This window comes from Mastigoproctus giganteus, chromosome 12 (assembly GCF_048544385.1).
Source record: "Mastigoproctus giganteus isolate SK-2022 chromosome 12, ASM4854438v1, whole genome shotgun sequence".
Taxonomy (NCBI): domain Eukaryota; kingdom Metazoa; phylum Arthropoda; class Arachnida; order Uropygi; family Thelyphonidae; genus Mastigoproctus; species Mastigoproctus giganteus.
Genome location: NC_143586.1, coordinates 132,892,148 through 132,905,440, shown reverse-complemented (window position 1 = coordinate 132,905,440; position 13,293 = coordinate 132,892,148). Strand labels below are relative to the sequence as shown.

The following is a 13,293-nucleotide window of genomic DNA, read 5'->3' as shown; positions in this document are numbered from 1 at the left end:
ATTAGAGCTGCTGTGCTAATTGCTGGCACCACATTCTGTGTTCAGTTTAAAAAAATGCTTAAAAGGTCATATGCTATCTAAATTTATGTGATGTTCAGTTTGGGTGATAGTAGCTGTCAGTCATGATTAGGAGCAACCATTGAGAGTCATTAGGGCTCACAATACTGGTCAAAATCGTAATACTGGTATTTCGGTATTTTTAATTTATGAAACCAAGATACCGGTATTAATACTGGTAAAAAAACCCATTTTTCTCAATAAATTTTGAAGACAATTAGGTGTAATAAAGTAAGAAAAAAAAAAAAAAAAAAAGTAATTACTTGAATTCATATTTTAAATCAAACTTTTATTACAATAATAAATATCCTAACAAAAAATTATTAAACATGCAGTTATTCTATAAAAAATATATATATATGTATATACATATTGAAACTGCAAATTTGGTTGTCTAAGCATCCACACTACCTGTCCAAATAAAGTGAGCTCTTAAGAAACATAAGTAATCAATAGTGTTATTATTTAAACTGGATCTAATTTTGGTACATATTTAATTAGCAGCAGAAAACCAACTAAGTAATATTGTTCAAGGTTTAGGCCTAAATGGATGTCAGATGAACTAATGAAACATATGGCAGTGAAGAAAAATGCATGGGATACATATAAATTATCTTGGATTCTGTGCTGGTTGGTGCCTATTGTACTGAGATAGTCATAGATGACTATCTCAGTACAATAGTACTGTACAATAGTACTGAGATGGTCATCTATGACTATCTCAGTACTGGTACTCATAATGGTTGCAAACATGAAAATTCAAAGTAAAAATAAGCTTGGTGAGGAAACCAAGTCTAAGATGTGGGGATTATTTATTAATTTTTATTTTCCTGTACCTTAGTATTGCCCTCACTGGCCATTATGTGATTTTTGTACAGCAGCTCCCCATCAAGCATTAAGACCCACAATCTACCTGACTGCTTTAAAAATTCAGAATTTGCAGGAGCTGAGGGATTTTCCCATAGTTTCTTATGAGCAATGACACAAATATTATAAAACAAAAGTCATTTATCATACAAAACTATTTACAAGTATATACATAATTGGTATTCATTTACATCTAATCTATTAATTTTTCTCATTTAATCTGTTAATACATGCTCTCATTTCCGTAAAATTTCTCTGTTAACAATATCAACTCTCTACAGCTGCAAACAGTAAACTAATTCAATCTTAATCACTTCCTCATATTTCTCTTAATCAGCAATATCAGTTCTCTTCGCAACAGCAATCCATAAGTGACTTAATATTAAAAATTCCATATACAGTGGATTCCGATTATTTGGGCCACTGTTTAATCAGGGCAGCCGTTTATTTGGGGCAAATCTTAAAAAACAGAACCCAATTGAGGAAATAGCCAGGGTTTACTTCGCTTAATTGGGACAACATGCCGTTTAATTGAGGCAGGAGACTGCAGCATTGGAGATTACGCTACGATTGTCTCTGACCGTACCTGGTGGTTCGGTCTGATTTCTGGAGGTCACAACCATAAAACAATAAAAACAATTAGCAGTCACCTGTTTATATGGCTTTTCTGTTAGTGCAATCCATTATAAACAGATAGTAAACTCGATCTTATTGAATTTACGATAATACAGACAGCTGGAATTCTGTGGGTTATTATGGTGAAATGTGTTTAAACTTCCATGGAATCTTCAATCATATAAAAAAATTAATTTTCAGAAGCTTCTCTTCATTCCTATTTTTAAAGCTTCGTAACTCGTTACTCCATTCTCACGTGCGCGTATCGTGTTACTTGCAATTTGTGGGTGCCGTGTTCTTTGTTATTGATTGCTTATCTTTTTACTGTTTTAAATTTTAACCCCCACCCACAAATGTTAACTAATTGGTATGTACATGTTACAGTACGTATTAATTATTCCGATTATCGTGTATATTCTTCCGATTTTCACGTATCGTTTAATTTTTTAATTGGTAAGGTAATAAAGGGTAAATTTGTGCTTAACATATCTTTACTTTGATAGCCTGTGGATAATATTCCTCCTATTTTTGCTAATTAGGATCGCTATTTAATAGAATTAAAATTCAATCCACAAACGAGATCACAGTGACTTGCACTTACTACACATCGTATAGTGAATGGTACTTTACTATGGAGAGTCCATTGTAACGTGATTTGATTGTACAGGGAACCAATTGTAAAGCGAAGGTCCATTGTATCGTGAAACTTCGGATAATTGGGGCAGCCGCTTAATTGGGCCAAAATGTACTAGTCCGAATGTGTCCCAAATAACAGGAATCGACTGTATATCTCTCTCTCTCTCTTAATTTAGCAATATCAATTTTCTTTACAACTTCAACCAATAAACCAACTAACTCAAATACTAAACATTTCTGTAAATTTCTCGTAATTTCTTCAACTTCATCCTTGCTTTAAAATAATTAATTTTATCTAAGCACCCTTTTCAATACAACACAGTTCAGAGGACTTACCTTCCTTCTCTTTCATGGTGGGATTCCTTTGTGCCTATTCCTTCCATGGAGTGTGAAGTCTTTCTTCTTAGTTGAATTCTGCCGTATAGTACTGTCTTATTTTGGAACAGTTCTCTGTTAATACTGAAGGAAATTACCATAGCAGTAGAAGAAGCCAGGGCACTATCTGACTGGCTTGTTACTCAGCTTCTGGATTAACTAGCACAGAAACATGTCCCGAACAGGTATGTTTCTGTGCTAGAAGTTCGGGGTCCGAGAACTGGACCCCGAACTGAACCCAGAATTACAACCCACTATTTTGGAGTGAGAACCTTATTTATTTACTTTTAATTTATGTATCTCCACCTATCTAATTTAAACCTGACGCAATCATGGTGTTATTCTTTAAACTCACTCTTCTTCCTTTGATGGGAAAAACATTGTTTTTCCTGCCAATGAAACTCTTTCATCTTTTACCTCTAGATCACCTACTGACAATACATTTGAACTGCTCCATACTGATGCCCTTTCCCAAAATTCACTAAGTGTCGCATCCTCAAACCTAATTTTAATCCTTCCACACCTGCCATGCCATTGTTTACCATATTCCTTAAGTGCCTTATCAGTCCTACTCTCACTAATGGAAGTATTTCCGTACTAAGAGAATTGTATTTGTAAGATTTTATGTCTTAGTTTCATGACGTTTTCAGGTTTATGTTGCATTTATATTGTGTATAACAATTCCTCCTCTGTTACACATTCTGTAATATTAATGATTTATCGTTAAAAATTTTATAACCTTTATGTGAATAAATCATAAACAAGTATTTTTTAAATTAGTACCAAAAAACCGGTATTTTTGTATCAATACCGGTATTTCAAATCCTGAAAAAAAAATGACAGCATTTCATTTCCATCTATTGCAGTACAAGTAAACACTTGGGTTGTGTTAGGGTAGCTAAGAATAGGAACAGGCGCATGTATACTTGTGTGTACACCAATGCTAGGAGTTTGGTAAATAAATTTGATGAATTTGAGGTATTGCTCAAAACATCGAAGGCAGATATTCTTGGGATATCAGAGACGTGATGTCACACAGATATAAGGAATGCAGAACTGGAATTTGGGGAGTACAATGTGTACAGAAAGGTTAGACAGGATAGGAAGAGAGGAGGAGTTATGCTATTAGTTAAGAAAAATATAAAATCCAAGGAAGTGAAGCCAGTCGACATTGCTGGACAGTGCAGTGTCGAGTCAGTTTGGTGTGACATAAGCATTGGGAGATCAAAATGGAGAGTAGGAGTTTGCTATAGGCCTAATGACTCTGATGAGTATAATAAGAAACTATACAGGGAAATAGAGTGGGCCAGTAAATCAGAGAGTCTTATAATGGGGGATTTTAATTTCCCAGATATTGACTGGAATTTGTGGGTTGGTCACTCATACACTAGCAAGACTTTTGTGGATTTATTGGATGATTATTTTCTACAACAGCATGTTCGGGAGGCAACTAGAGGAAGTAATACTCTTGATCTGATTATCAGTAGTGAGTCTTCATGCATTAAGAATCTGCAGATAAAGGAACCACTAGGTGGCAGTGATCACAGTGTGCTGAAGTGGGATTTACAAAAAAAGAGGTAACTACCATCAGGGGTAAAGGGAAGGGTTTTTGCTTTCATAAAGGCTACTACGATGGTGTGAGACGTATTTAAATTCTATACAGTGGGACCAACTGATGATGTTACCAACAGCAAATTCAAAATGGGAAGCATTCAAAGAACTTATCTTGGAAGGTACTAGGCATTACATGCCAACTAAGTAATATTGTTCAAGGTTTAGGCCTAAATGGATGTCAGATGAACTAATCAAACATATGGCAGTGAAGAAAAATGCATGGGATACATATAAATTAACATGTGACACAGAAGCCTATGATAGATATAAGCTGATCTGTAACCAAGTTACAAAGGAGGTTAGGCAGGCGAAGGCAGATTACGACAAATCTTTATCAAAGGATGCAAAAGAAAAACAGCAAAGAGTTCTTTACTTATGTATACTCTAGAAAGAAGGGGATAAATCAGATTGGTCCACTTGATATCGATGGTTCAACTGTTGATGATCCTGCTTAGGTAGCTAACAGACTAAATGAATATTTTGCTTCAACATTCACACATGAGGAGTTATTCAGTGAGGGGAATGCCAGAGATATATTCAACTCTGGCAGTAAGCTAGATAATCTTGTGATAACTGAAAGTAAAGTGGAGGAGAAATTGTTGAAGATAAACACAAGAAAGGCACCTGGGGTGGATGGGATCTATCCAGTTATATTAAAGGAGGCAGCAAAGGAAGTAAGCAAACCCTTAGCCATAATTATGAGAGCTTCCTTGGACTCGGGGAAGGTACCCGTAGACTGGAGATGTGCAAATGTGACCCCAATTCACAAAGGATTATCAAAGGCTGACACAAGTGATTATAGACCTGTGAGTTTAATTTCTGTTCCAGGAAAATTAATGGAGGCACTGGTTAAAGAAGCACTGCAGGATTATCTAGACAAGACTTCAGTTATAGCTCCAACACAGCATGGTTTTGTTAAGGGAAAGCCTTGCCTGACCAATTTGATTGGATACTATGATGCAGTCACAAAAGAACTGGATGCAGGGAATAACTTTGATATTATATATTTGGATCTTAGAAAGGCTTTTGATACTGTTGCACATGGAAGGCTGCTGCACAAATTGGAGCAGTGTGGCATTGGAAGCAAATTGCTGCTACGGATAAAGGGATGGTTGAGTGGAAAAAGACAGAGTGGTAATCAATGGACACTGATCATCGTGGACTAATGTTATTAGTGGAGTCCCTCAGGGTTCAGTGTTGGGTCCATTATTGTTTTCTGTATTTATAAAAAATATTGATGATGGTATATCAAGCTTAATGTCCAAGTTTGCAGACGATACAAAGGTTGGCAGGGTTGATAAGGACACTACTGATGCTATGCTGCTGCAACAGGATCTGGAAATGTTGAGCAGATGGGCTGAGAGGTGGCAAATGAAGTTAAACGTTGACAAATGTAAAGTACTACATATGGGAAACAGCAACCCCAGAGCAACATATCAACTCTGTGGTACTACACTGAACAGTGGAAGAGAATGAAAAGAACTTGGGGGTAATTGTGCAGGCAGATATGAAGTTCTCTGAGCAGTGCAGACGGACTGCAACAGTAGCTCATGGTGTCTTGTTAATGATATACAGGAACTTTTTCTATCAGGGATGAGGAGGTGATTATTCCTTTGTATAAGGCAGTGGTCAGACCACACCTTGAGTACTGTATACAGGTCTGGAGGCCTCATTTCAAGAAGGATGTAGAGCTGCTGGCAACAAGATTAGTGAATGGAACAAAGGGTTGCTCTTATGAAGAAAGGCTTAAGTTTTGCAAATTACAGTGTCTGGAGACTAGGCACTGGCGAGGTGATCTGATAGAGGTGTATAAACCCTTGAATGGTTTGAGCATGCTCAATGCCGATGGGATTCTTCCTCTTGCTCAGAATAATCACCTGAGAGGGCATAATTGAAATTGAGGAAAGACAGATGTAGGATAGATGTGCAGAAATTTGCCTTTAGCCAGCAGGTAGTTGGTTGGTGGAACAGACTTCGATCCCTTGTTGTGGAAGTTGATAGCCTAAATAAATTTAAGGCTCAACTGGACAGGTATTTCGAACGAACGGAGGGATGAAATGGAAGGGAGTTTTTTTTGGCTGATGCTGCATAAGCTCGCTTTCTTGCATCATATGCCTCTACTAATGCTAATAAATTATCATAGGACATTGAAACCTATGGTAAGTACAAGCTACTCTACAATAAAGTCATTGAAGTGGTTAAGTGAGCTAAGGCAGATAAGGTCTTTGACGAAGAAAGACTTATTTTTATCTTGAGAATGTAAAGAAAAGAATTCCTTGCTTAAGACCTAAAGGAAAGTGATGAACCACATTGGTCTACTAGATATAAAAAGGCATAACTATTTATGACCATGTTTAAGTTTCTAACAAGTTGTATCTACATTCATATGTGAAGAATTTTTTAGGGAAGGGGATAGAAGAAGTATATAGAAAGTTATAACTGGGAACTAAATGATTTTTTGGTAACTGAGAGGAACGCAGAAGAGAATTTGTTGAAGCTAAATACAATTAAAGCGACTAAGGCTGACAGAATCTATCCAATAAAAGAAACAGTGAAAGAGGTAACCCTTCTCTCTCTCTCTTTCAGGGTAATGCAGAAAGTTTTTTTTTATCTAGTACAGCATAAGCCTCAGGCTTCCTTGTACCATATGACTAATAATAATAATAAGGGGCACGATGGCCCAGTGGTTAAGACACTGCACTACCAGCCTGATGGACCCAGGTTCGAATCCTGCATTGGTGGAAGCAAACTGGCTCTATTACGCTGGGAGACTGATATAATAATAATATTAAATGATTAAAAAAAATAAATAAAATATCGTGAAAGTGTTGCCCCTTTGGACTAACCTTCCCCAAGGCCAGAGTGACAGCTTAGGCAGATAGTGGCGACATCTGGTGTCACTCGCAAGAACTAACTAAATAAATAAACCACTGGACATAAGCTGAAGCTAAACAAGTCCACCTCCCTAGATGGATGATGTCGCAGATAAATATTATTCATACTGCATCTGGTGTGGCGCAGGATAAAGTCACTCACATTCAGACCTTAGCAGAGGGGTCGGTGCGAAAAGTTGGAGACTGTCTCCCAAGCAAGACAGTGGAGCAAGTGGCGCTGTCCCCCATAAGGCTACCACAAGAGGACAAGACCATCCAGCCCCACCAACTGGAAGTAGGTGCCTCTGTAACCAGGTGGGCAGGAGCAGCAGTGCATAGCACCACGCTTCTTGATTAGACCTGGGTTCGAGCCCATGACCACCATATACGGAGGATGTGGAAAGGTCAGGGAATGACCAGCACATATCCCCGGAGCAATATGGCCTTAGTTGCTAATGCTCCTAAAAAAAAAAAAAAAAACCAAATGGGAGTGTTTCCTGCACTACCGACCACCCAGGAAGGAAGAAAACGCCAACACATGAACTGGAGCATTGTAATGAATATATACATCATGCGAGCATACTATGAAATAACCAGGCTAGAGACCAATATGACAATATACAGATCGCGACTACATACCAAGTGGAATGATACCCAGATATTCAGGTCACCGCACAGCGATTAGCAGACCAAAGAAGGACCATCATCATGAAGAACCTAATAGCTCCTGCCATCTTGGAAAAAAATCAAGCAAGATGTCAGCGATCTGCTACAAAGCACAAAGAATATGGTCAATATGGAACCAGAAGAGGAACAGCAAGAAGAAATACAACCCAGAGTAGCTGAAGTGGAAAGAGATGACGTCATGCTATCCAGAATAGAGGACGAGTGGAAGAAGGCCCTAACAGAATTCGAAGGAATGGACCCCACAAGAACCCATAAGCAGAGGCCAAATAAAATCCTGTGGTACCTAAGCAGAGGCCAAATAAAATCCTTTGGAGACAATTAGATAAGTTATAGAATATCTTAAATACTGCTGTGATGGGACTAAGTTCAATAGCAAAGCTTAATTATACAGTACTCACCTTAGATGATCTGCAGTGGTTACTTCAGGAGGGTTGGAAGAATAATTTTGAGTTTACATGGGTTAATTAGTAAGGATATGGGATTAAATTAATTAAAAATTAAAACGAAATTAAAATATGCACAAGGAAGTAGAAGTGCATGACTCCGTCCTTGGTTGTCATTGAAGAATTAATTGAATTAAGAACTCTAAAATATGTGAAAACCGATGGGCCAAAAGTCATAATGGTTGACTTTCGTTTTTAACGTCGTCAGTTAGCAGTATTAAGCGAGGAGAGAACGCGTATTGTATTTAAAAGAATTTCTATGTTCCTGTGATGCTCTTTGCAACATGTGGGAATCTTAGGTGTGTGAGATTCCAGACTGGTGAAAGGTTGGAGGGTAGTTTCGCATTTATGATGTTTAATTTAGAGTGATGGCGGAACCATTCTATAAAGAGGGCTTCGTATTGAAGAATTTTGTAACTAGTTTTTAATTTTATAATGGTAATAGCTGAATCAACTAGAGGGGTGTAGTTGTGGGAATGTACGTGTAGAGTAAGTTCAGTAACTGTTGTAATGGTAATAAGCCCTTGTGTTAGAGGTTTTTGTGGAACTAAACTTGGTAGTGGTGCTTCCAATGTAGCAGGCATTGCAATTTTGCTGCCATTTAATTAAATATATGATATTATTCATATTGCCTATCTGGTATTTATATGTTTCTTTATATGTGTTGAATAATGACCCGAGTTTTTTATATGAAGAAAATATCAGAGTAATGTCAGTGCCCTTGAACACCCGATGGAATTGTCCGGCGAGACTACTGTGATGATGGAGAATGATGCGCATGCTCCCTTTTGTGTTATGTTTGGGGGAATTATTGGTGTTGTTTTTAGTGATGGAAATAATGTGTTGAATTAATTGAAATGGGTATTTCCTGGACATGAACTTTTTTGTGAGATATTGTAGTTCAATAGATAAGTCATCTTGTGATGAGCTGTATTTTATAGCGTTGTGGATTTAGTTATAAAGAACAGCTTTTTTGTACTAAGTGGGTGGTGTGATGTAAAGTGTAGATATTTTCCTGTGTGTGTGTTTTTTTTTTTAAAATCTTGGTTCCCAGTTTGGTGCCTGTTTTGTATATTGTAAGGTTAAGGAAGTTGATTTGTTTATTAACTTCTATTTCAAGTGTATATGTCAGTGTCATATTGAGTTAAACTTAATAAAAAGATTGTCAATTGTAGTTCTATTTCCTATTATAAGTATGTTGTCTGCATAATGTATATATAGTTTAATCCCCAAAGGGTAAGGCTGTAGTATTTGGTTTTCTCTGGTTGCTAAATAAATTTCAGATAAGGGGGGCGGAAATTCCTAGACCCATGGGTAGGCCAAATTTTTGTTGAAATATCTGGTTATGGAACCTGAAGTGTCTAGCATCCAGTAAAAACGAAGTAAGTTCTAAGATATTGTTGATGGAGAGGGAGGTGTGGTTGTTTAAAGTATTATCTATCATTACGTATTCTCGTAAGGCTTGGTAAGTGTGCATTTGTATATAAAGACACCACGTCAAAGGATGCTAAAATGTCTTGACTGGAAATTGTGGTGGTACTTATTTTTTCAAAGGCTTGATTAGTGTTACTAGTTTTGAGAATCTTGTAAGGGAGGATATAATTTTTTACTAAAAAGGTGGATAGGTTGGCGAAGGCAGATTTGCTAAAGGAAATTATTGGTCTTAGGGGATGGCCGGGTTTGTGTAATTTGGTGATACTAAACGTGTGGGAGAACATTATTACGTATGCCGATTTGCTGTAATGTTTGTAAATTAATTTCTTTGTTTGATCTTAGTCTTCTTAGGATTACATTGAGTTTGTTTTTGAGTTTGGAAATGTATGTGTTATCAGTTTTGTAGGTGTCTTGATCAGAAAGGATGTGTTCCATTTTTTCGATGTAGGTGCTTTTGCCTAGTATTACAATTATGTCACCTTTGTCAGCTTTTTGTATAATAATGTCTGGAATATTCCATAGTTTTTGTATGTCTAATAACTGTTGTTTTTTCATATTGAGTTGGGGGGTAAGTTTTTAATTAATAATGGCATTTGTTTGATGTATAATTTGCCATTTTTCGGGGTGGTTTTTGAGTTTTGTTTGTAGTTCTGTGATGCAATCTTTGATGGTATAATGGTGGTCCCTTATGGCAAAGTTAAACCCATGTTCCAGTCCTGCAAGTTCGGTGGTAGTGAAAGTTTTTGATGAAATATTAACGGTGGAATTTTGTGGGGGGGTTTGTGTTTTGTGTGTGAGTGTATTCCATTTTTTAATATGTCTTTGTTCTGTGTCTTCGAGGGCAGCATTGATGCCTATGTCATTGAGGTTAGTAAATTCTATCCAAGTTTGGAGTGTCATTTCTTTTTTAAGATTAAATCTTAGTTGATGTATTTGATTTAGTAATTGATATTTTTCGTTGAACCTTTTATGTAATTCTTCCCGTATAATGGCAATAGAGGTTTGGTGTATAATGTGTGAATATCTTTTGCAAGTGTTTTTGGGAAAAATATGAGCGAATTTTGGAATTATGTTTTGATTGAGACATTTTTGTAAGAATGAAATATGGAGTTTGTTGGTAAAAATATTTGACAAGTATTTTTGAAAGGTGTGTCTTTTTGTCTAACATGTTCAAAGGTATCAAGGATCAAGAATTAGATAGGCGGTGCAGATAAGGTGTGGTTATAATCGTTAAAGTATCTTATAGTTTGACAATTAGATAAAACTATAGAATATCTTAAATACCGCTGTGATTGGACTAAGTTCAATAGCAAAGCTTAATTATACGGTACTCACCTTAGATGATCTGCAGTGGTTACTTGAGGGAATTAGATAGGCGGAGCAGATAAGGTGTGGTTATAATCGTTAAAGTATCTTATAGTTTGACAATTAGATAAGTTATAGAATATCTTAAATACCGCTGTGATTGGACTAAGTTCAATAGCAAAGCTTAATTATACGGTACTCACCTTAGATGATCTGCAGTGGTTACTTGAGGAGGGTTGGAAGAATAATTTTGGGGTTTAAATAATTTAGTTTACATGGGTTAATTAGTAAGGATATGGGATTAAATTAATTAAAAAATTAAAAATTAAAATGGAATTAAAATATGCGCAAGGAAGTAGAAGTGCATGACTCCCTCCTTGGCTGTCATTGAAGAATTAATTGAATTAAGAACTCTAAAATATGTGAAAACCGGTGGGGCAAAAGTCATAACGGTTGACTTTCGTTTTTAACGTCAGTTAGCAATATTAAGTGAGGAGAGAACTTAATATTGGAGAGAAACGTTCATGTCCTGGAAATACCCGTTTCAATTAATTCAACACATTATTTCCATCGCTAAAAACAACATCCACCCAAACATAACACAAAAGGGAGCATGCGCATCATCATTCTCCCTTATCACAGTAGTCTCGCCGGACAATTCCGTTGAGTGTTCACGGGCACTGACATTATTCAACACATATAAAGAAACATATAAATACCTAATAGGCGACATGAATAATATCATATATTCAATTAAATGCCAGCAAAATTGCAATGCCTGCTACATTGGAAGCATCACTACCAAGTTTGGTTCCACAGAAACCTCTAACATAAGGGCTTATTACCACTACAACAGTTTCAGAACTGGGCAATCCAGGTCTGAACTTACTCTACATGTACATTCCCACAACCACACCCCTCTAGTTGATTCAGCTATTACCATTATAAAATTAAAAACTAGTTACAAAATTCTTCAATATGAAGCCCTCGTTATAGAATGGTTCCGCCGTCACTCTAAATTAAACATCATAAATGCGAAACTACCCTCCAACCTTTCCCTGGTCTGGAATCTCACACACACCTAAGATTCCCACATGTTGCAAAGAGCATCACGGGAACATAGAAATTCTTTTAAATACAATATGCATTCTCTCCTCGCTTAATCACATGCCTCCCAACGATGTACAAGATCCTGACCAGCTGCATAACTAAAAAGTGGCACCTCTGTAGCCAGGTGGGAAGGAGCAGCAGTGTGTAGCACACACTTCTTGATTAGACTGGGGTTTGAGTCCCTCACCACCAAACACGCAGGATGCGGAAAAGTCAGGGAGTGACCACCGCATATTCCGGAGCAATATGGCCTTAGTTGCTAATGCTCCTAAAAACCAAATGACAAACAATAACTAAAAAGATATCAGACCACTTAGAGAGTCAGAACATAATGGCCGAACAGCAGAAAGGATGCAAGCAGAGGAGCAAAGGATGCAAGGAGCAATTATCCATAGATGCTGCAGTTATGGAGCAAGCCTTCAAGCAACACCGCAACCTATACATGACATACGTCGATTACCTTAAGGCTTTCGACTCTGTACCTCATAGCTGGCTAATAGAGACCCTGAAGAACTACAAGGTCAATCCGATAGTGACAAACTTCCTAGGAGCAACAATGGCAAAATGGAGTACCACCATTAAGGTCGAGAACATCACAACCAGGCCAATCCCCATTAGAAGAGGAATCTTTCAGGGAGATGCTCTGAGCCCACTATGATTCTGTCTAGCACTCAATCCGCTATCCACCATGCTCAGTGGCAGCAAGTATGGATATAACCTCAAAGAAAGAAGAAAGAACGTGTACACCCTCACTCACCTGATGTACATGGATGACATCAAGCTCTACCTGGCAACCAAGAAGCAACTCCAGCAACTACTCCGGATCACTGAAGAATTCAGCAAGGACATCAGGATGGAATTTGGTCTAGAAAAATGCAAGACCCACACTATGCACCAGGGAAAATTAGTTGGCCGAAACTACTAGCTGGTGACTGGTAAAGAGATCGAAGCTATGGCAGAATAAGAGACCTACAAATGCCTACGGATGATGCAGGCTGAGCAGTTAGAGCACAAGGAAATCAAGAAGTGCCTGACCAAAAAATATCATCAGAGACTCAGAAGCCTGCTGAAAGCAAAATTGAACTTAGGGAACACTGTTAAAGCCATAAACACCTATGCAGCTCCAGTACTAACATACACATTTGGGCTCATAGATTGGACTAACACCAAGCTAGAAGATATCATGCGAAAGACAAGGACAATGATGACCAAGAGTCGCCAACACCACCTGAAATCAGCAGTGGAGAGAATAACAATACCTCGGAAAGAGGGAGGAA

General features: G+C 37.5%; 1 protein-coding gene across 5 annotated transcripts in view; it reads left to right on the top strand.

Annotated features, from left to right (window-relative positions):
- LOC150077437 (uncharacterized) overlaps nt 1-13,293 on the top strand; it is a 178,700-nt gene that overhangs the window by 58,880 nt on the left and 106,527 nt on the right. The gene's annotated exons all lie outside the window — the stretch shown is intronic.